This window comes from Alexandromys fortis, unplaced genomic scaffold, assembly GCF_014885135.2.
Source record: "Alexandromys fortis isolate MF-2015 unplaced genomic scaffold, M_Fortis_MF-2015_v1.1 scaffold_57, whole genome shotgun sequence".
In the NCBI taxonomy this organism is placed as follows: domain Eukaryota; kingdom Metazoa; phylum Chordata; class Mammalia; order Rodentia; family Cricetidae; genus Alexandromys; species Alexandromys fortis.
The window spans coordinates 5,213,740-5,238,526 of record NW_026067941.1 but is presented as its reverse complement, the minus strand read 5'-3'; the positions used below and the strand labels follow the sequence as shown (position 1 = coordinate 5,238,526).

At 42.9% G+C, this 24,787-nt stretch overlaps 1 protein-coding gene across 2 annotated transcripts in view; it reads left to right on the top strand.

Annotated features, from left to right (window-relative positions):
* Ptn (pleiotrophin) overlaps positions 1 to 24,787 on the top strand; it is an 82,757-nt gene that overhangs the window by 938 nt on the left and 57,032 nt on the right. The window lies entirely within an intron of this gene.

Here is a 24,787-nt window from a genome sequence, read left to right as displayed (position 1 = left end):
AGTCCAAAGTTTCAAAGACATGCTTTGGATTCTGCCTTTTCTTGGGAGTACCAATTATACTAACGAACGGGCACATAAGCACTTAGGTTTTCAATTTCATCCAAAGAACCCAGGGATGTGAGCAAGACTAGTTTGGCAAATACCCAGAATCTCTGAGGTGATGTTTCAATTAAGTTATCATAATGTATTTTGAGAAGAATGTATTCACTTCCTTTGTGCACAAAACACAGCCTCTCCTCTCCTCTTACACATGCGTGTGTGCGTGCACACACTTCTATGGAATATGCTGTGGCACATGAATACAAGAACACACTTTTGATTATATACAGAGAGCTAACTCATTCCTGTCTTCCCTTTAACAGGGACTTTAGAGGTGTAGGGGCAGAGTGAGGCCCTGGAACACTTTGAGGGAGAACAAAGTAAGAAAGTTCTTCTTGTTCAGCATCTTTCCTCCTGGGACTACCAAAGGTTTTTTTTTTTTTTTCCCAGTATTTTTAAGAAAGTGTATGCATGTTTGCCTCTCTCTCTCTCTCTCTCTCTCTCTCTCTCTCTGTGTGTGTGTGTGTGTGTGTGTGCGCGCGCGCGCGCGCGCGCGCGCACACGTGCATGTGTTGGAGGGAAGGGCCTGGGAGGCACTTCAGGAACTACCAAAGCAAAGCTTTTGAACTAGCAACATAATGGAGCACTTTCATGATCCCAGGCAAATGTGGCGCTGATGAAACGGCGGAGCCCACTTTAGCCCTTTGATCGTCTGGGAATGAATTGTTTCGTGGGAATATTAAAAGGTAATGAGAATGAAACAGAAGAGTAGTCGGCCAACACAGAACAGAAGGCTGGTGCTTTCCGGGGTTCATTATGTCCGCTTTAAAGTAAATTATGTGCCTTCAAGGCCAAGTCATTAGAAACACTTATAGTCCACTTAAATGCAAGGGAAATTAGGGTGAATGTGGTCCCTCACTCTTCCCTAGGACCTGAGTTATTTCAGACTGCCAACAGTGGTTGTTTGTCATTGAAATGAGAGGATGTGGTTTTTAAACCATTTTATTTTAAAACCCCAATACTTTTCTTTCGAACTATAAGAAACTTTGAAATTTAAATTCTCTGATTAAAATGTAAGTCTTTAGAAGAAGGCAATCTTTCTGCTGCTACTCACAGAGCCAGGTCAAGACAGTTTTCTCCCTTGGTGAAATGCCTGCCTATGTAGGCAGGGCCTTCTTCACCCTCACCCCGCCTTTATGCAGACTGTAGCTCCTCTGGATTCTGGATTCAAGGGGTTTGTTTGTGGCTCAAGCACGCTATGTCCTCAAAGGCGGAGCTGTGAGAGAGTCAGACCTACTGTCTACATGATGCCTTAGCCATCTGACTCCTACATGGTATCCCATGGGGGATGAGAAGAGAATATATTTGACCGCACATTGTATTGTGTGTTATGTGTGCCATGTAACTATATAATATGCAATCGTCTGTCTTCCTGGACCCTTTTATAACACTGGAAACCAAAAACAAGTTCATTTAGTCAAACTTTTCATTTTCATTTTCTTTTTTTTTTCTTTCTTTTTGAGATATGGTTTCTCTAGAGTGTCGCCCTGGTTGTCCTGGAACTCGCTCTGTGGACCAGGTTGGCCTTGAACTCTCAGAGATCCACCTGCCTCTGCCTCCTGAATGCAGGGATTAAAGGCATGCACCACCACCACCTGGCAGTTTTCACACTTCTTATTTGTTTTTTACAAACAGTAACATTTAATAATATCTGATTTTTCCCTTATTTATTTAATTTTGCAATCCAATGATCTAGTTTGCATTTTAACAAGACCTGGTCACTAAAAATAACACAAGACCCCTGAATAGTTTGCTTATATCAACCAAGTTAACCTTAGAAATCAAATATTTTAGGTTTCAAGTTTTTCCTTTCTCTTGGAGAGACTCTGGATTTCTCATGTTAGTGGCATCCCCACCTGGTATTTGTAGCGTGTTGAGTCTATTGCTCCTCAGTGTGTTCCCTGGAACACGGGGCTTGCCTGATCTGGATGGCATGGTGTGAAGTCAGCAGTAGGTTGAAGTCAGAATTAAGGTTATAAATGTCAGCTTCCCAAACACTTATGTACTTAATATGGCAACATGGTAGCAAGGGGCTTGTCCTCGACCCTGTACTGATGGTAAGGCCCCACTGAGACTACTCAGGACTGTGGGACATGAAGCACGCTCCACACCCCAGCTCCCCTGACTTACCTTCAGTCTGGTTTACACTGGATCATCCAAGGCGGAGCCCTGAGTCGCTTCTGACTGTGCTTTGCAGGTAAAGCTGAGGTGAGGAGGAATGTTTTCTCCCTGGAGGTCCATGGGATGCACAAATGGAAATGCTTTTGTGTCCTCTGGCACAGGCCACCCTTTCTCCCTGGGAGCGAGGGTGAAAGAATACCGCCTCTTCTATGGGAGCGGGGCCTGCTTTTTCCATCCAGGGTCAATTAGCTTAAGGAGAATTTGTGCCCTGGCTTTTCATGGGGAAGTCCTTCCATTCTTGGTGTTCAGGGCCTGTCCGAGTTACCATTTGTTGGGCCATTTTTTTTTCTAGGTGCTACAAGCCAAACTTGTAGATAGCAGTTTGCATGCCGTTGTTACAGTCTTTCTACATCAATAACTGTAACCCGCCTTTTATGACACTGGGAGGTGCTTTTGGCTAAAGGGGATCTGTGAGCAAGCACTATTGGAGAAGATTGTAACTATGGTAGCGCTTGTGCGTTATGAGGCTCACACTCACTGTGATTCCCCATGGGATAAGAATGGGTAGGAACAATGTAGCATAGTCAATAGTTCATGCCTGAGACATTTTGAGTAATAAAATTTAATCTTTCTCAGTGCTTTTTGTGTTTAGAGTCTTGTTATTGTAGTGACTTTTAGGTAAGTTCCCATCTCAAATAGAAAAAGAAAAGGCAGGATTCCTAAGAGTAGAAGCCTTAGATTCTTAAACTCCATAAATAGAACAATAACAACAGAAATTCTCTACTTTGTATTAAGTTTGAACAACACGAGTCCTGGTACTGACCATCGGGCCCTAGTTTAATCAAATCACACATTCACATGCTCTAGCCTTTGGTTCACACACCCGTCTCCTAAGCAGGGCTATCTTGTGAGACGCTTTAATAGAAATTCACCTAAAATAGATTCCAAGCAACCACAGACCATTATACCCTCATCTGATTCTGGGGAAAACAATCTTTTAAAGCCATAGGTGATTTTATCCCGTGGCAAATTGCCTTTCCTTGTGCTTAGCACACACCAGCATTGTCTGCTAGCCCCACCCTCTTCTGATATCCTCTCTTGTGATCCCCATGATGCATCAGTAGGCAACTTTTTCCCCAACCTCTTTGGATACTTACCTTCTCGCATTCTCTTTGTTCCCTCCCCCCCCCCATCAGCTTGCAAATGTGGACATTTAAAGTTTTCTCTCTCTCTTCTCTCCTCTGCTTCTCCCTTCATCTCTACTTCTAAATGCTGGTTCCATCCCATGATGTCCTTGACCCAATCCCCAGGCCTCACAACAAGCATTCTGTGTTGCTGCTGATACCCTGGCTTCCAGAGGAAACACCTGCAAATCTACGGGTCCAGCCTGCCTCACACTCCACCTTCCTCTGTCCTTTACATTGCCATGGCTTCTGACTCTCGACTGCTTCTAGCATGGAGAGAGAATTCCTGCTCTTCTAGAACAACTCAATGTACATCACAATTCGAGTCTAGCTGTGACGCCATTGCTTCTCAGAATTTCGAAAGTCTACTTGCCCCCTGTATCTCTGTAACAATTTTTTCATGTAGGCTGAATAGGGTGTGCTTAGTGGAAGCAATATGGCTTCTTTCAAGAATGTATCTGTGGGCTAGAAAGTTGGCTCAGAAGAGGCCAAGAGCACAGGCTGCCCTTCCAAAGGTCCTTTGTTCAATTCCCAGCAACCACGTGGTGGCTCACAACCATCTACAATGAGATCTGGTGCCCTCTTCTGGCATGCAGGCAGAACACTATATACATATTTTTTAAAAAATGTATCTGCAACAGAACAAATATCTTAAAATCCCTAGTTTAGAGTTTTTTCACGTATGACCATCTCTCCTTTTGTTTAATTAATTGAACTTATTTCCCATTATTCTCTCAAATCAGACTTAAAGTCTAACATATATAAGGTCAAATAACTGAGAACAGTCCTTTTTTTTTTTTTTTTTTTTTTTAGACAGGGTTTCTCTGTAGCTTTGGTGCCTGTCCCAGAACTAGCTCTTGTAGTCCAGGTTGGCCTCCAACTCACAACTCACAGAGATCCCCCTGCCTCTGCCTCTGCCTCCCGAGTGCTGAGATTAAAGGCGTGCACCACCACCGCCCAGCCAGTCCTTGTTTTCTGTGTTCAATGGATTAACTTGATGTGTGAGCATTCCGATTTCTGCAGTCCATCCAGAGTTTCTGTGTTAAGAGATAGACTCATACAACCAGACTATAGGATAGGGAGTCTGGTAATGGACAGTATCAAATGCAGGCCTTCCTCTCTGCTGAATTCTTCCCTCTTCTCATCTTTCATGGTCTGTTCTCCAGCACTCCCAACATGACGCTTCCTGCTTCTCCAAAGAATACACCTTTTTCTTTTCCTAGATCGCTGTCTTTTCTAACGAAATACAGTGCAAAAATTGATCATGCCCAAGGCCTGGGAGATTTGGCAACTGAGATCTCCAAAGACAGTGACTTTTCCCATCCACTTTTAGAGAGCATTTTTCACACAGGGAACTCCTAATCAAAAGCAGAGTCTCCGATTCAGAGGCCGCTAGTTGACTCCTGTCCTGTATATTGCCCAATGTGAGCTGATGAATGTGTTACCAGGCTTTTTGAAACTTTTTTGGGGGGGAAGGAAGCTTGGAGTGGGGGGGGGGATGCTGATGACACACTTTGCTTCCTCAGTGAGTGAAGCTCTCACAAGCTGTAAACCATCCTGCTAAACACGAACTCATGTTACTAAAACCCAGGCAAGCAAATCCCGTCTTTGCCATGCCCCTTATTTGCTGCTGTCATTGTCATTTTCCCAGGACACCTAGAGATTGCTAAAGATGCCAGAAGGTAAGTTTGATCCAGTGAAGGGAGGAGGAGGAGGAAGGATGTGTGACAAGAAACAAGAAAGGGAAATCTGAGTCATAGTCTTTAAAAAAAAAAGTAGGAAGACAATCCCGAAAGAGGCTAAAATGAACCGGGCATGTTGTCTTGTATTAAATTCTGGGGTTCTAGATCCTTCACAAGAGTCTGGAAGGGCACGCACTAGATTTTCAATTGGTTATTTTCGCCACATTAAGGTCTTTAGAGTTTTTGGCACAGTACACGTACCACCTAACTTTCATGTTCAGGCCGTTGTCCAAGGATTTCTCCGGAATGAAGGTTCTGATGCCCTAATTTTCCTTAGGAATTGTACATATCAAAGGAATTCTGGGAGACCACAGTTCTTTGGCCTGGGGATCATACTTTAAGTGACAAGGCATCTAGGTTCGTGTGACAAATGGCTCTTTTTTTTTTCATAACTTTCTGCATATGGCATCGATAGCTTAATAAAACCCATGAGGATCCTTGGGGGAACCTTCTTGCTACATGCAAAACGTGCTTGTGTCTGTCTGTTCGTGGCCAGAGGTTTTCAGTGTTTGGTTGCATCTTAAAAGCTATCGTATGATCTGATATTGCATCGGCTGAAGTTCCTGTACTGTCCTAGTGGTCTGGTTGCATGCACAGGGGTTCTCTCGATTGCTGCTTCTGGTGGAGTCCTCTGTAGAGGAAGAAAGGGATTCAAGTGTTATCTCCCAGATTTTCCTTGGAAACTTACTGCAAGCTTTTGGTAGACTTTGCCCTTACTGTTGAAAGTAACAGACTTTCTTAGTGTTATTCTCATCTGGATTTGGACATCCAGCACAGCATTCTCCTGTTCTCTACGGCATCATAATAGAAGAAGGGCAGAAACCATCTTTCTGTGTGACTTCCTAAGAGAGTTTCAGATGCCCAGAGAAAAGGCAGCTCAGATTCAAATCAATAGTGAATACAATTTGGTAATAATCCCATGAAACAGAGAAGATCTTTTAAGATAAAACAAATGGAAATTTTCCAAAGACTTAGAACAATGTTTTCAGAATAGCCTACCTCACTCGGGTGCTGAGAATGTGGACAGTGATACGTCCTAGTCACAGGGCTTTGCTTCTGATTACAAAAGCATTCTTTTAACATAGAGTCTAACATATAGTGTCTGTATGTGCGCTTAGTGGACAGCTGACCAAGTGTGCCCTATAAGCCATGATTAAAATTTTTGGCCTAAAAATAAGAATGCCCTAAAACTCTAGGAAATTTGATTTAAATTTTTACATTTTTTTTTTCTAAAAAAGAAGAAAAGAAACCTTACCATAAAACAAACAACCCAAACTCCATTCCTATGGGTACCGTAGTTCTTTAGAGGCAGTTCGAATGAGGAAGCCTGATGGTTCTGCAGGCAAAAGGGTAGGCAACTTAATAGTTTCCACCCAAAATGCATGTTTAAGTCTTGGAAGAATATCATAAATTCTGTCTTCCTTTTCTCGTTTCTTTCTGAGCTTACCCTAGAGATTTAATTATTGATTTGTGTCTGGGGAATATGTGAACCATCAAGTAGCACTCAGTGTAGATCAAATTTGTGAGTTGATTAATTTAAACCATATGAAATAAGTTTCCACTATATATCTTTTTGTTTGTTTGTTTTCGAGACAGGGTTTACTCCTTAGCTTTGGAGCCTGTCCTAGCACTCGTTCTGTAGACCAGGCTGTCCTCGAACTCACAGCGATCCGCCTGCCCCTGCCTCCCAAGTTCTGGATTAAAGGTGTGTGCCACCACTGCCCAGCTTCCACTATATCTTATCAGGAAAACAGATATGCCTAAAGAAATATGTTTATTTCTTCTAGAAGAGTATATCCATGTAGCAGGATGATCAAATTTTATGAGAAAAACTTATATTCTTTGAACATGTACCATGTATTATCACTCTGACAAACTTGCAGTGCTTCTGGTGTGACTTAAAAATAGTCATATGCATAATAGTGTGCCCTTCATTTCTATCAACACTGTAATTGACTCATGCAATATTTTAATATGTATATATCCATTAACATGTACATTTGTTTCCACCAAATGAGCTAATTAAGATGGAAATTCAATTTGTTTAGCTTGATAGGGGTAAATTGGAACCGCAGAATTGCTTAGTGAGTTATGGATTCTTATTAAAATGATGGAAACAGAAAAATTCAAGTAAAAAATCTGATGTGGTAAACAAGAAGAGGCCCTGTCTTGGACCAGGATAGGTTTTTTTTTTTTTTAGATGAGAATGAATGATTTTGAAGAATTAGCATGTACCAATTCACAGTCAAGCTGCATAAACATTGTGTTCCATTTTTACCGGAAGGACCCTTTCCCTGTAGCCAAGACAGAAAGTCGCCCTAGGGAAGACACAGCTGCATGGTCCTTCCCAGGATTCATCTAATTCCTCAGCTGGTCCCTGGAGCCTGGGAAACTTCTGAGTTGCTCCAGGGTTCCAGGGTGCCTCTAGTTCACTGCAGGTGGGTAGGCTCCAAGGCCAGCAGACCTCTTTGATGCCTGTCGCTCCAGGGCTTGGCAGCCTTCAGGGGAGTTATTTATTTGCTCTGTTATTATTTGGAGTGACTAATGGACAATTGGCTCTCGTTGAAAGTGAATTGGATCAAATTGGGATTTGACAACCACATTGTTGATCACAGGCAAGGGGTGAAAGTCAAATGCCTTTCTAGTCTAAGCCAGTATTAGGATTCCCACCAACTATAGCCCCAGTGGTTTCCACTCTTTGTAAGTAGTGTTGCTCTGATGGTGAGGAAAAGGTGGTTTCCCTTCTGATATATGATGCCTGTGGATTTGAAGATGGACTTCAAGGCTGTCGTGAATGAATTTAGCTTGGAGATGTAGATCAAAAACAGGTCAGCAGAATAAATGGATAGATGTGGATTTCTACCAATTTCTTCTTGAACAGACATTTCCCAAGTGTAGCTTGGCTCTGTGGGTTTCTAATGATTCATCTTCTTGCAAGAGGCTAAATGGGAGCCATTGACTTCAAAGACTGCTCCAAAGAAGACACACACACACACACACACACACACACACACACATACACACAAAGAAAGAAAGAAAGAAAGAAAGAAAGAAAGAAAGAAAGAAAGAAAGAAAGAAAGAAAGAAAGAAAGACGAATTTGAGCAGAGGTCTAAGGGGAACATCCAAGAGTGGGAGAGAGGTCAGCTTTAAATCTGTAGAAAGGAACTTTAGAACTCAGAAAAATTCCATTTAAAGAGTGTTGAAGATTCTTCCACATCAGACAAGTGACCCGGGGCATGCCATTGTGCCCTCTGGGTCTGTCTGCTGTAGTGGTGTTTGTTGGGAAATTGCTCTGGCGCTGGCTTATTTTGCTCATTTTTCCAATCTCCTGGCTCCAGATACCTCTTGCTATGACAATCCCATGAAACCAGGCTCACAATGGGGAACGAGCAGCCCTGTCATTTCCTTGATCTTCCTGGAAGTTTTTGAAGACAAAGTAGTGTCAGCTCTGCCTGTAAGAATCCTGCCTTAATCAGGACACGCACATCCTAGGTGCGGGACCCAGAACTGGCTCTTGAAGCTGCTCCCCTACTCATCTTTTTCATCCTTCTGTGTACCCCCAGACCCTCACTAATGGATAATTATGTGAAAGAAGAGAGGGGATCTCCTTCCCTGAGCTGGAGCACAGAGGGGTTCCCCTTCAGCCCAGGGCTCAGAAGTACATTAATCTATTTCTTTCTGACTTTGTTGTATGCCTTGATTTGTATATACCAAATGTAGTACACAGTGCTATTTTCTTTCTACTCATAAGTTTATGCTTAGACAGTTTATCAAAAATTCAAATACAAATATTAAAAGCAAATATGGCTCTTTCGCCTTTTCATTTCAAGTTGCCTCTTCCCTCATTTGATATCAAAAATCTATACCAAGGCATAGCGACTTTTTGGATTATTATTCCTGGACCTTAGGCACCAGAAACTGGAGAGGGATTCACAAAAAAAAAAATGTGAGTTTTCTTCTTTAGCAAGGAATATCAGCCTAAGAATTAGAGGCTGTTTATTTCAAACAGGAATAGATGTTGTTGCCCTTGAAACTTGACAGGGGATGGCTTACCTTGATCCTTGGTAGCATTTAAAACAAAATCATACTTTGTTGAGAATATTAGAATATTCGTATGTAGTCTGCATCATAACATGAAAGTTGTACTGGAGAAGTTCATAACCTAAAATGAGCCCAGAATCCTTGGGATTGGAGATATTACACACACACACACACACACACACACACACACACACACACATTTCTCAGGAAGGTTTTGAAAACTAGTAGTAAAGTTTTTTCAGGGTGTACGTAAAGAAAGAATGAAACTGGTTTATCAGGTACATTTGACTTTTACTGAAATGCAGATGAAGAAACATTAAGAAGGAGGGTCATGTGCAGCCGAGGGTCAATCAAGGTCTACACTACAGAGCGTGGAAACGTGACTTGATGTTCGCTAAAGCAAATTCACAGATCTTGAAGTATATGCCGTGACGCAGCCTCTAAATGAAATTATTTCCACTTGGAAGTTTCTATATGAAGCACTTTCAATTGTTAGATTGTCTTGGATACTAGATACTTGTATTTATGGAAGCCGCTCTACTAAGTACAAGTCCCAGTGGCTATGAGTTCGAAAGCTACATTTTGTTATGTCTACCATATGGCTAGCAACATGTGTTGGACTACTTTCAGTATATCACTGCCTGAACTAGAATGAAACTGACACTCAGTCCATGCTTGCTATTAGAAAGGCATAGGATCGGCCCTTTGTGTAGCTTCTGTCTCCCCTATTCACTCATCTCTGGCTGCTTAGGCTGAAAACTGCGGCAAGGGTACTTGTTTTCTTGGCACCTAAGTTTTTCTCTCTCCTGTTTTATCCTCTGTGCTTGAAGGACGGTCCGAGTACCTATGCTGCCCTCACCCAGAGCCCAGCCTCCTCCTACTGAGTACAGATAATGGTATCTGGCCTTCACTCTGGCCGCTGCCACCCCTGCTTTCCTTCCTGTGCTCAAGGATATGCTGTCATGAATAGAGGCGTAGGTATAGGGCCCACCACTACCTTTGAAGCGTTGCTCCTTGACACTACTGTGGCAGGAGTGGATTTTGTCCCTTTCCACCAGATAATTCTTAACACCTTGACATTTTTTTTTCTTCTTGCTTTTTATCTTTGTTCTTTTTTGAGCCCTCTTTAGCTGCAGCAGTTACAAGGAGTACTTACTGAGTGATTTCTCTATAGTGGGTGGCACATTCTTAGATCTTTGCATTAAGTTCTGGGCTAAATTCTCCCATTAACCCTGTGGGATAAAGACAGCTCCCAAATAAAGGAGTCGAATCTCAGGTCGGCCATTCCATAGAAGGTGGTCGGACTCGCAACTGACATTGTAGTCTAAGTCCGCCTAACACAAAGACATTCGATACCGCTCTTCTGCTTCCACCTCCCGTTTTATGACAGATATTGGAAGTATTTTAGTTCCGTATTCCCTTCTGCTTCATAGCCAGATCCAATAAAAAGGCTCTCACACTGTTAATTTATTTCTAACTCATTAAGGTTTGTAGAACACAGTCCTGGATAATGAATGTTGCTGTTAGCCCAGACCTCCCTAATTGCATATTATGGCATCCGGTTTCATGTCTACTTGTTTTCACAAGCATCCCTTTGCCTGGCATGGTGGTTTCAACAGGACTGTGTTGAAGAGAGGGCTCATCTGGGACTGGTGGTAGGAGCGTGGCCAGGAGCTGCTGTTTGATCCCCTAGCCCGCTATCACCTGACTCAATTGTCGGACTGCTGTATTCCAGCCACAATGCTGTGCTTGTTTGTGTATGAGAGTCCCTGGCTTTGATTAGCAGCAAGCTACAGAGCAGCTGAACATACAATGGGGACCAAAGGATGGGAAAAAAAATCCTGTTACAGTTTCCCATTGGAAAGCATTCACTGTCAAGCTTGGACATCCAACAGTGGGGCACGGACGAACAGAGGCTGGGAAAGGTTAGGCGATGGATTCTCCACGCCCTACAGCCTGTTGTGTGCAACGAGGTCACTCTGTTACAGGAAGCATCGGGGCTCTATCCCTCCAAATGTCTTTTATGGTTTGGGTTGGAGACTATTATTAATGAGGTTGGAAGAAGGGCGAAGCGTGGAGGGCTGGCGACTGGGAGGAAACCCCAGGACGACAGGAAAGAGGGCAGAGGCAATGAAAATGATATACCCTCCACAAAGGGCACGACTGCACAGCTAATGGCATCATTAATCTGACTGCATGGAAGAGCTGAAGGGTCAGAGCCTCATTTCAATCAATAGAACAAGGAAGTGGGAAGTATCTGTAAATTGAGATTTACTTCTTGGCTGAAACATGAAAATGACACACGTATATAAGGCTCCATGTGATGTTTGATACACAGATGCAGTGTGCAATGTTGAAGTCAGGTTAAACATACTTAGCTCTTCAGATACTCCTTCTTTATGGTGGAAACATTCAAGTTCCTTTATCCTCAATTTTTGAAACATATACATAGCACTTTGTTGTGCTCGATTCTTACCGCATTGGGCAGGAGCAGAATGGACAGTGGCAGGGTTTTTTTTTCACATCACAGGTAAAGTCAGTGGTTTCTAGATACAAATGACAATTGTGTTTTCATTCCTGTCATGGAATTAAATCTTAAATCTACCATAAGCACCCCTTTCTTCTAGAAGTTGTATAACCAAGTATCTGTTTGAAGAACAGGACTCGGTGGTTATCCTGAGAGGAATGCTTCAGTAAATAAGATTTTCAACATTCAGAATATTTGTCCAAGCTATTGTCCCTGTTACAACAAGATCTCATCTGTTACTATACTCTGTGGATTCCTAGTGGAGACCTCATAAGAGAAAAGGAACATTTGTAATTAGAAAATAAAAGCCTAGAGCCATTTAATGAAGGTTTTCAGAGGAGGAAACCTCTACCTTCTCTGCAAGAAAAGGGAAGTTGAAGCAGGGGCAATATTTAAAACAAAAGGCAGAATTGAATTATACACAACAGAAAGTCGGGGGCAGAAGAAGGAAATGGCACCAAGTGCTATGATTTGGCTGTGAAATGCCCCCTAGAGACTTGTACGTTTGAACACTTGGTCCTTGGCTGGTGGGACTGTTTGGAGATGTTGTGGGGCCTTTGGGCACAGGGCCTAACTGGGGGGCACAGGCCGCTTGAGGTGGGTTTTTGAGAGTCAGAGGGGAATTGGGGGGAAATGTTGAAAATACTAGTATTGCCTTTTCAGTGCAGGCTAAGCTTGGGTTAGATGTCAAGGAAGCACTGAATGTCCCTTCCAAGGGAAGACGCTTGGTCAAAGTATTATAGGGAAGATTGTTCCTGGAGAAGGTACAGTGGAGGCAGAGCAGACACATAGCTTACGAATGGCAGTGCTTCGGGCATCACCCTCCATACCATTGACTGTGCAGACTTTGGAAATATTGTTCACATTTCAGACCCTAGCCTAAATGTCATAGTTTCCATTAAAACTGGGTCTTTATTGCCCTGGTGAAAAGGTTACTTCCTATTTTGTTCCCAAACTCGCTTTGGTTTTATGTTTTCTATTTAGTATGACCTCCCTCCATCTCTCCATGACCCTTTCTCCGTCCATCCCTCCCTCTTTCACTCCCTCCCTCTCTCCCTTTTTCCCTACCTTCCTCTGTCCCCCTCTGCCCCTCCCTTCCAAATCCTTTCTATGTACTAAGCATCTAATCAGGCTCTACGTTAAATATCAGGAATAGTGGCATAAATATATTGATTCCCAGTCCCCAGATTATATAATCTAGTCATAGGGCAGCAGGCTGGCATATCAATAATTCATCATTGCTGTGGTCTAGATATGCATACTGAAGGCATATAAGAAAGATATTTAAGTTAATAGTATGGATCAAAACAGGCTTCCAGAAGAAAGGATCTTTTGACTTGTGATTAAAGAATATTGAGGTGAGCATATTTAAGGTAGAAATGGTGTTGTGAATACTTAATTCATTCTTTTCCGGAAGCCATTACGTTAATTGATCCTCCCCATTTAACTTGTCTTTTAAGGTTAATGCTTTCCATGCTTGTATGAGTGAGTGGACAATGGGATGAATGGCCAAGGCCTGGGTGTCAGTGGGAAGTTAGGATAGATCCTTTCACCAGGCACTGTAAAATGAAAAAATCTGAAATGTAAGTACCCCGACAGAATGTTAGCGAGCAAGAAGTGACTCCAGATGAGATGTGAAATCGATCAACCTGGGAATTCTAGTGCCATCATTGGAAAAGGGAATCTGTGGGCAAAGTCCATTTGGAGAAGTGAGTATTCCTGGTTTAAGGCAGGATGATCACTGGAACTGAGCAAGAGGAGCTGGGCACAGGCTTCCCAGATGTTTCTGAGTTTCATCAGTGTTCTTGACGCCTGGGAGTTTCAGGAGGAACCGGCCTCAGACTTGTGACCCCTGGTTGGTGGTAGTCTGGCTGCCAACTATATTCTAACTTCCCAAAGTCATAAGTGCAACTTCTTCCTTAGAAGCTCCAGTAACATATACTGTAATAAAACCACGCTAATGATTTTTACTTTCTGGAAGACGTGTTGTATGATGTTTGCTTTTCATGTAGGGGTCCTTCGGATCCATGACTTTTAAGAAAACCCTATAGTCAGGTCTTCATGTCAGATGAATATGAAATCTTCTAGAAAAAAAAAAAAACAGGTAGCCTGGCGATGGTGACACACGCCTTTAATCCCAGCATTTGGGAGGCAGAGGCAGGTGGATCTCTGTGAGTTCGAGACCAACCTGGTCTACAGAGCTAGTTCCAGGACAGACTCCAAAGCCACAGAGAAACCCTGTCTCAAAAAAAAAAAAAAAAAACAGGTGAGATAGGAAAGTCATCTGCCATTCCAGTGACCACGCACCCTTCAAGTGCTCACTGAATCATTCATGGAGATTTTTATCTCCCCTGACACTGTTCATTTTCCCGTGTCAGAGGAATTTTCTTCTGATTATGGGCAGAGTCATTACTTTAGCAACCAGCGTGGGAAAGAGAGTCAGGTAATTCAGTCCCGGAATGAAAGTGAAAGCCAGACTGTTAGGATCAGTAAGTACTTACAACAGTATGTGTGATAAACCCTGTTTGGGGCTCTAGTCAAAGGCAGAGGCGGCAGCCCTGATGCTCTTGGGTGAAGGGCTCCTGTCCTGGGAGGATTTTCAACAACACAGTCCCTGTTTTGTGGTAAGACTTTGGCTCCTCTGCATGCCCTGTGGGGAACCCAAGATGTTCCCTTTCTTTCTCCCACTTTCTTCATCCCATTCCAGGTTCTTCCCTCTCTGTGAGAGCAGGAAGACAGGGACACAGATCGATTTTATTTTTCTTCCTTAAAATTTATTTGTCCAGTTTGGTTAGATGGGAAGAAAGCTCAGGAAGTCGGAATTGTCTGGATTCCAAGCCTCAAGTTAATCGTGATTCAGGAGGGGGCAGGACGTGTCCTGGGGAAGCAGATTAGACAAGGCATTTTGTAAGGAAGCTATTTAGCTTGGAATCTGTTGTATTTAGTGTGATTGTGGATGAAAGCCTTTAGTCCACAATTTCTGGTCCAAGGGGATAAAATAATAGATTTCATTGAAGGTTCGCCCCCTCCTTGGTTCCTTTGAATAAGGTAACTTCCTCCAGAGTGAGTACACTCCAGTCTGATTGTGAATCTTCTGTCTCTAGTGATCCCTCCCCCCTTGATATTTTAAAGCGAAGTTTAAACTTTGTTTAGACTTTTCTCTGATGAGAGTCACAGCTAATAACAATACACGATGTGGCTGTTGGGAAAATTGCTTTCCTACATCTTACCCCATCATCCTCCTTGGCGGTTTCTGTGCGACGAGCTGGATTATGGTTGTCTTCTCTATGCATTGGAATAGCGAGGTTCTGAAAAGGCCAGAAGTCCATGCCAAGCAAGTGTGAAAAAGGGAGTGTGGCAGTTATCACACCTGCTTCATAGGCCCTTCTGGGAGTCATTAAGATAGGCTATAGAGAGGGTGTGGCTCAAAACATTGCTGACAGAGTTCCATTACCAGTCTTACTTTAAAAGATTTATTATTTGTGTGCGCGCGCGCATGTGTGTGTGCATGCGTGTGCATGTGCAGGCAGAAGACAACTCTGTGGAGCTGGTTTTCTCTTCCTACCTGTACTTGGGTTCCAGGGACTGAACTTGGATCATCCCACATATAAAGGGATAAGGGGCACTTGGAAACTTTGACAGAGAAGTAAAATTTTAGTTACTGGAAGTCTTCACTTTGCTTGGATCCATTACATGGCTGAATTAGTTGCCACTAGTTGTCTAACAACGTAGCTCATACTTGAGTGTACGAACTAAAGGTAGCATGCACATTTCCCTAAATATGCATCATTTATTCACGTTAGGCCCAGACCCCATGGCATGTGGCATGCTTGTCTTCCAGTAATAAACTTACGAGACATCTTTTCAGAAATGGGGAATCTGAAGACACTGGCCAACAGAAAGAGAAGTGCACACAAGACAGGGGGAAGGGATTTAACAGGAGGTGGAACTCAAATCATAAACGGAGTAAGATTAAGTGTGAGAACATGGGCACTGTGTCTATCTGAGAGACCCTCTGTGTGCAGCAAGCACACTTCACAAAGACAGAAGACAAACTAATCCTTGTAAATGTGGAACGCAGGCCTGACAAAAGGAGACGGTTTTCCCAATGGGACTGAAGCTAGCAGCAAAATCACTTTAATGGGATTTTAGGTCCTAAACAGTGAAATGTTAGAAGCTGATCCAGACCTAGAAAGGTGCCTGACAGTTTTCCAAGGAAAGAAAAAGCAACTGTCACATGCTACAAATTTTCCCACAAGAGCAAGAAAGTAATCTACTCTGGTCAGTCTTGTTAAATTTTCCCAAATCTTCAAATCTGTTTTTGTTCTATAACAGCAGATTAAAGAAATACTAGTTTTCCCTATATCTTAGTTTCTCTATCCATTTATGGGTAGTAGTAAGAGGGTTTTTAGTGATCAGATATAATTTTTAATAGGCCACAGATCAGTTGTAATTTCCCCAGTTGATTTCCCTGGTGTCTGGTTGAATCTCACCTCTACTGTCCCATGTAACCTTGTATATTACCAGCTTCCTGCGGTGGATATGTCCCTATGCCACTCCTGAAAAGATGCAGATTGAGTAGGTTTTATAGTTTTAAAATAGAGATCAGGGGCCACCAGCAGAACATGTCCATCCATTTATCTACCCACACAAGCTATTTATGGAATATGCTCTTCCAAGCCTCAAGAACACACTGGTAGAAGCATGGAACGCGCCTGCCTTCATTCTTTGTACATGAAAGGCAAGCGTGCACAAAATTGGCCAGCATGAAGGACCGTGGAGAAGAGAAGAGAACAAAGAAACAGAGGGCTGTGTGTGTGAGGGAGAGAAGAGGGTGAGGAATGAGGGTGTGGAGAGGTTCCTCAGTCCCAGTCCATCATGCTTCCATTTCTGGGATGAAGAAAGCAAAGCAAAGCAAAGCAAAACAAACAAACCTACAAATGTTAATTTCATATTATTTCAACATGGAAACTTAAACTTCTTTATTTGGATTTTTATGAAAATGTTTTTATGACAAGGAAATATCTGTTAATGTTCAATATATGATTCTATTTATTCTACTCACCTATGACTTATTTTGAGTAAAACTTTAAAAAACAATTAATTTATAACTAGAACTTTCAGATTATGTTAACTTCTTCATAATTTAAGCATTAAGGCAGTGTTTTATTATTGTCATTTTCATATATTTAAATCTAGATCCCTATGTTTTTGTACCAAAAAATATGGTTATAGTTCCACTAAGATGTCAATATCAGACATAATTGAGATGAGAAGAGAACCGTTTTGATTTTGATAAAATAGACAAAGGTCACTCATACAGTAGTCAGTGTGCAAGAATACAGCATTGGTACAGATAAATTTTAAATTCACATGCAGGATATCCATTATCCCTAACCATCTGAGAAGTCGGCATCCATGATGAACACCAGCAATGTCTGCAAAAATTTTGCCCCTGCTGGTTATTTATTTTATAAATAGCACCTGGAGATGAGCGCAGACAATGATTTACCATTCTGGGTGACTATATATGGACTAGGACCTCCGAGGAAGTAAAATATATGCCTTGTGCCGAACAAAAACAAAAACAATTTGAAATCCACAGAGGAACCCAATCCGTATTTGATTGAGAAGATGTTATTCTTATAAAACAAACATCTCTCTGACTCCTAGCCAAGAGCAGGTAGAAAGCTTGCCCTTAAGAGAGTTTGATAAATGATATTAGCCTCCAAGTTTGGGGCTGACAGCAGGAGGTGACCTCGAAGTTGCTTTGCTTGTTTAGCTGTGCTTAGCTGTGCACGGGTTATATAATTCACTACCACGGAGAGCAGGGTAGCGGAACGGACAGATAGCAAGCGAGTCCTAACAGATGTTCATTAGCCTGGGTGCTCTGAACGGGACACCTGTGGGCACAAAATACATTGTGGGACGAAGACTCATCAGAAGAGGAGCACATGCGGTTCACCTCATAGCAGGGAATGTTCCCCAAGCCCGGCTTGCTCTGCAAGAAGAATGACCACCTTGGGGTGTGTGGGGAGGATAACAAGGTGCCCTGTGGCCTGGCTCCATAGTGAGCTGTGTGGTCAGACAAAACAGAGAGCTGGTCTGTGAAAAACAACGGCTGTGAGGATTGCAATTCAGTTGACAAGCGAGCGTCAGAAAGCCAGCAGAAAGTGGAGAATGCAAAGTTGAAAATGAAGGCAAGCTTACGGAGAAGTTTGTTTATTTTTCTCTATGCCGTGTCCAGAGTCATATTTCCCAACGATGTTGGCCCTTTTCTATCTAAACACCTTTGAAGATGCCCCTGCCTTTTAGAACTTCTCTCAGCCATTGATTTAAGTTTGATACCGAGCATGCATTCCTAATCTCTGTAAAAATACAATGCAGTATGTGTTAGCCATGCAAAAAAAGCAGCAGTGCTCAGTTTCATAGGCGTGCGGGAAGGTGCGGTTACAGCTGCAACACAGCAGATCGAGTAGTTAGAGAATGGACTTCTCATTCACGACGCGACACTGGGCTGTGCTGCTTCATCCTGAAATGTCAGAGCCACCCTCTTCTCGCTGTGCCTTTTATTGTTTCTAGATGTGTTAGGAAAAGGAGTTCATTGTAGTGTGCGGGCAAGTTTCAGTGAAAAACAAGGAGAAAGAGAAAAGGTAAGATTGTTTCGTGTTGTTTTTATCTTCCTATGGTATGTAAATCGTAGCCATACAATCGAAGCTGCTGAATGGTTGGGTAAATATTGATGTATTACGTTTATGTTTTCCAAAGCAGCAGGAACATCACAGGTGTATGCAGACTATGGTAAGGGATCATATGGCTAAGAAAGCTCTATGGCATTGTTTTTTGTTTTTGAAATGTCACGGAACCCAGGCATGAGGACTCTTAGGTAGTGAAATGTGTTTAGATGGGGTAGACCAGGGAGGTCAGTAGTTCAGAGGGTGGAATGAATGGTAGATCACTTACCAATCCACTATTTAAATGCTGCCGTGAGTGTTGGCAAAACAGGTGTCCTCACAGCAGGGAACAGGCCACATGCCTGGCCTATTTGGGCAAATGGCAGCAGGTCTTGTCTGCAGCCTTCCCCTCCCCTCAGTCCCACTCACCAGCTCTTGGCAACGTCCTTATTCTCATCCATGCAGATTTGAATATTCTTTGCGGACACCAAGAGACAATGTGAGCATCAGTCAGGTTCTGATGAAATGACAATGTAACCCCTTCCCCCAGGGGAGAAATTCTGGATTTTCTAACTCAGTTGCTACAACCAGAGNTCTCAGTACTTGGTTCCACAGTCATGTGACTGGGCTTGGATATATATATGTCCAAGCACACACACATATATACATATATACACATATACATACACATATATACATGCATGCACATATATGTGGATATATGGATATAGATGATATAGATATTGAACAGAGAAGGACAAGCATGAAGGTACAGAGGTCTTGGGAAAATGATTGAGACATTTGCTTCCAGTTTTTCATTCATCTTGATTCAATGTCATATTTTTAGCTTCATCCCCAAAGATCTAAGTAATGCTATCTTTGGAGTTTTGACGCCCAATGGCAGGGAATCAGGGTCTCTCTCTGTAATACTGAAACCTGGGGGCAGAAGTTCTGATGAATATTTCATATTTATGATTCAGTTGTTCCCACAGGAACGTAGGAAAGCCTAGAGATTAATGACCCCCGTGTCAGAGGTATACACATTGACAACAGTGTTAAGGAAACTGCAGGTCTTAAAATACAACCTCCATGGAGAAAGTATCCATGCTGCTTTAGAAGTCATGTGGTAGCCCTTTACACGAAGTCAGAAGAAAAAGAGCTCAGTTATGATTGGGGTGACCTAGTGAGTGAAAAACCAGTCGCCAGGGAGTGTAAGAGCAATTTTATAGGAATATTCAAAGGGGAGACCTCACACCTGCATTTAAAATGCCAGGTAGCAAGCAGACAAGAAAACTTGGGTGCTCACTGGGGATGGGTCAGTTCTCTTTGTTAGCATTTTGACCTGCTTTTATGATGATGGACTTCATCTTACTTGAAACATGATTGCTCTGTTTTATAAGGAATTCAAGGGTTTTGTTTTGTTTAAGTTAAACTCATTTCTCAAAATCTTCAGTTAGTTACTAACAAAGGCCAAAGCTGAATTCAAGTTGTCTGTCCCTAAGATTCATGGTACTAATAACTTCATGACAAACGAGTGTCAGCACCCCTGGGAAGGGACTAGGTCCCACCACCCACAAAAGCCTATGGTCATTTCTCCAGTTGCTCGTTAACTCAATACACACACACACACACACACACACACACACACACACACACGGTCCATCTCTGAAAAGCCTAGGGAAGTGAAGTTAGAAGGAGATGAAGAACCCACCATTTGTTGCCTTAAAATTAAAAAGAAAAGAAAAGAAAGAAGAAGAAAAAAATGGATGAGCTTGAAATGTTTACAAATGTCAACATCTAGAGCCACAGAGATAAAATAGCACATGGGAGACTCTGGAGTGTTCTATCTGACTTTCCTATTTTTGGAAATGTCTGGAATTGCTGCCTTAGCATCAGGAGTATGTTACTCAAACACTTTACCCCTTTCTCACTTCCTCCACCATGAGCCTTCAGCCACCCACTGACTTCCTTAAGGAAGGGTCCATCTCATCAGGAATTTCTTTACACACTGCAGGTCCCTTCACCTGTAACTGCTTGTGTTCCCAGGGCACTGATTCATGCCAATCTCGTGCACATGTTCTGTGGTTACAGGGTCTCACTTCATTCATTTTCTTTCGGCAAAGGTTGTAATTTATATGATGCAAGGACTTTATTTCTTAAAAAAAAAAACTTTAGAAACTTTACTTTAAAAACCTCGCAAATAAAATAAACATCGCACACCAAAATTAACCAGATCCAAGTTGTATATACGTCTCTGTGGCTTCTGAAACTGGAGTGTCACAATGGACTTTATACTCTTAGGACTTTATTTCTTTTCCCCGTTAGCACCCTTCACTACTGTCTGGTTGATATACTGAATGTCCTATGTGTGGTTGTCTTTACTGTATTTAATTGAGATTTTCTTTCAAGAAGACTGTAAAATCCACAGACAAAGAGGAAACAAAATGAAGGAACTAGCTACCTGCTCGTGCCTGAATCGATGTGGGACTGAAATATTTTGTAGTTTCTAAAATAAAGAGCAAATGAGTAAAGTTTCTAAGTTTCCGGGATTTCTCCAATTGGAGCCCCTAGGTATGTGAGCAGATGGCCTGAGATATGGGGATTATGACCAGGGGGCCTCTGAGATTCCCATGCTACCCACATGCTCACACCCACTGCCCAGCTAGGAGAGTCTGAAAAAGAAATTTGGATTTAGAAGTAGCCAGACATTTAAAAGATTCTTGTTCAGATTTAAATCACTTAGTTTATGAGGGAGAAACAAACAAAATCATATTCTGATTCCTGCATCGAGGAGACCAAGGGACAGAATAATGAACATCTGGAGGCTAGAAGAGGCAAAGGCAAGCCGGAGAATGCACACCTAGCTTCTGTGCTCCCTGCTTCTCCAGGTCTCTGCTCATCCTGCCTCTTAGCCCTCGAGGATTCACTGACACCCTGTACAACTGTAGGGTATGAATGTGCTTCTGATTAAGATTGCCATGCATGTATAGAAATGAGGGTGGAGAGAGAGAGAGAGAGAGAGAGAGAGAGAGAGAGAGAGAGAGAGAGAGAGAGCTTACATCAACCTGAGAGCAGTCCCACATCCAACAGAGAGGCTGGGCTTGGGGACAGACAAAGCAGCCAATTGTGAGCAGTTCCACTAAGGGGCCTGGGAAACTCAAGCACAGAGGGGTGGCTGTGACCCATTTGGCACTAGCGGGGCTGGCCCTGCATATTTCAGCACCCTAGATGGTCAAACACCTGGGGTTTCTCATGAGTGCAGCCCTGTTCTTGGAGATTTATGACATTTACCAGATTTGGCAGCCGGCTAATCTGCAGGAAAGGTAATTCTTTAAGTGGTCCAGTGTGCAAAACAGGGCTCCCCAGGAGGGCTCCAGTCCCCCTCCTTAGTTCCATTCAAGGCTTGGACAGTTTGGCCACAATAAAAGTGCTGTCTGAGGCTGGGGAGTTGGCTCTGGGGGTTAAGTGCTTGCTGTGCAAGCATGAGGACCTGAGTCTGAAATACCAGCTTGGTAAGTATAAAAGGCACGGCTGTGATCCCAGCACCATGATGTGGAGACCGGGGGATCCGTGGAGCACGCTGGCCTGTCAGTCCAGCTGAAACGCCAAGTGCCAGATCTAATGAAAGACCCTGTCTCAGCAAAGAATAAGGTAGAAGAAGAATCTGATGGCCACCTCCGGTCTCTACACATGTGTGGGCAAGTACATCTACATGTACACAGTTGCACACAGCACACAGGCACCACACACACACACTCTTGTTTGAAAGACAGACAGGTAACTGTTGTTAATGAAAGGAGACCTTCATTTGTCTTAGTAAAATTATCTTTAGTGATGTCATGTAACATATGTGATCATGAAAAATGCTTTGCTGAATTTCTTAGATATTATTATTTGTCCACTAATGGGTTTCCTTAGATTTATGTTCCCATAATATTTAGAGTGGTCCCGTATTCCAAATCTCAGGGTAGAAACAGAAGTGCATGTTCTGTCCTGACACAACAGTCATGAGAGAGCCAGTGAAGCTGAGTCTGGACTCAGAGCTTCCAGAAAGTGCAGCTTTGGGGGATGGAAGCTTGAGGTGTGGAATGAGAATGTCAGAATTAACTACCTTTAAAACAGGAAAGATTGTAAGGGATCGGTTGGCCCAGAGACTCACTGGCTCCATTCTGTAGACTCCTCTGCTCTGAAGAGGTCTCTTGGGGGATACAGCAATGAGGGGGAGGTCCTTCCTGTGTTTGTTTTCTTTGTCGCCTGACTGTGGTAGGCTGGAAGTAAAGGGAACCAAAAGGAAACTCAAAGGAGCTTAGAGATTTCACACTTCTGCCTTGGTCTGGATTCAGTTAGCCTGGCCTTTCCATGCACCAAGATCTTCCATCTCATACAGATTCCTACTCTGCCCATGAGGATTTGTTGAAACTAAATTTACTGTCTATTGTTGCAATTTATCAAAACACACGCACACACACACACACACACACACACACTCACATTCACTCACTCCTTGATTTTGGCATTTTTAACGCGAAGTTACAAGCGATGGAGAGCCCTCTCTCTGGTGACTATCTTGGTTTTCTTCTGTGACTTGAGAGGTATTTATCTTGGCCTTGTCACTTTCTTCTGTTAGGGTTCCATCATTCTCCTACCCTTTATCCCCTTCCTAATGGCCAAGACCAACTGCCATCTGTTCTCCAAGCATGTGTTTCCTTAGGCCAGTCAGCTCAGCTACTGTCTCACAGCGATACTATTTTCTTGCACAGTTATCAGCATCCTCTTCTCTGCTGTCAAGTGGTTCTTCACTAGGTTTCCAAGTCAAAAGAACAGCACACTGAGAGTCAGATTCCTGGTCCGTGCTATCAACATTTCTATCAGCATCAGCCAAGAAATAAATCGTATCATTCTAACGGAGGATGAACATATATTATAGTTAGCAATGCGCCAAGTTTTCAGTTACACACAGGACAAACACTACCACTACCAAGGAATCACAAAGTAGCATAGAGTAGGATGGGCTTGGACCTGACGGAGCTTGCTTTGACTTTTAAGCTTATTCAATATCCCAAGACAGAGGCCATTCTGACAGCTCTTTTTACTTCACCACGTATGTCTTCAAATGTGCTACAGAAATTTTGTACATGTCTGGGTTCTATGGAATGCAGACATAGCACTGAAGTCTCTTGTTCACCTCTGCCAGGTGCCCCAGGGCCTATGAAACGTACCACAATACACATGGAATGCAGTAACGAGCCGTGATATATTGCTGAATCTGCTTTAGTTAACAGAATGCTTATACACAGTCTGCTGCAGGAAAGCTGGTCCTGGGATTGTGTTGTTTAGGGCATTATGTGGCCTCCTGAACATTTTGGTTGTGATTTATGACTTTAAGCTGAGCTTCCATAGATATGTTTTTTTTTCCTTTTCTAATGAGATTTCTTCATCCTGCTCAGACTGTGGAATAACACGACACCAGATAAAAATAAAGTAACAGCTAAAATAAGCGATCATTTCCCCCCTGCTTTCCAAATGTGTTTCCTTGGCTTGGGCTCCTAACCCAGCAGCCAACTGAAAGGGGCTAGGTAATGATAAGCAGCAGCTCAGGCTCAGCCCGGGGTGACTCTACAGAGGGCGGATTCTATCCCAAGAGGGTGCAGGGTCTTCCTGGATTCCCAGAGGGCCATACAAAGCTCTCACCACAGCAAACAGGCCATCTGTAGCACATCAGATCTTATAACTGTGTTGGCCATGGAGAAAATCTTGTCACACTAATGATCAGAATTATTAACGCAGATAGGAGCTGAAATCTATTTCACCCTTTGACAGTTATGAGAAATTTGGCTGAGAGCAGAATTTTATAAGGGAAAGAGTGAGTACAGACCATCCACTTTTAAAAACTGCTTACAGAAATGTCCCCTGTAGACAGTCCCATCCTTGAGGATTTGAGTAGGGATGGAATTGTTCCTAGAATTATTGAAAATGTTTAAAAAATGTATTCTAGACATACTATCTAGGGCAGCTCCAAGGGAGTGTATTGACTAGCTGGGTCACACCGGAAGGACTGCGTGTCCCATTGTCAAAAAGGCTCCCTTCAGGTGAGATGACACTTAGTCATGCACAGGAAGGAAGGCATCTCTGGGTGCATTGCAAGGCTATGGACAGAAATGCTACCTACAGACCAGATGGCTCCAACACAGCTCCCATCAACTGCCTTTGTCCCCTCAGCACTGAGTTCTCCAAGTCTTACATCTGACTGGGTACTGTCACCACAATCTCCTCCCAGATAGTTTGGGAAATATGGTCCTATGGTCTTTACATTTTTTTCTCCCTGCTAAACTTTACTTTTCACATGCTGCTTTTTGGAAGAGAGCTTGGATGCCTGGGCAGCCACTGCCAGGCATGAG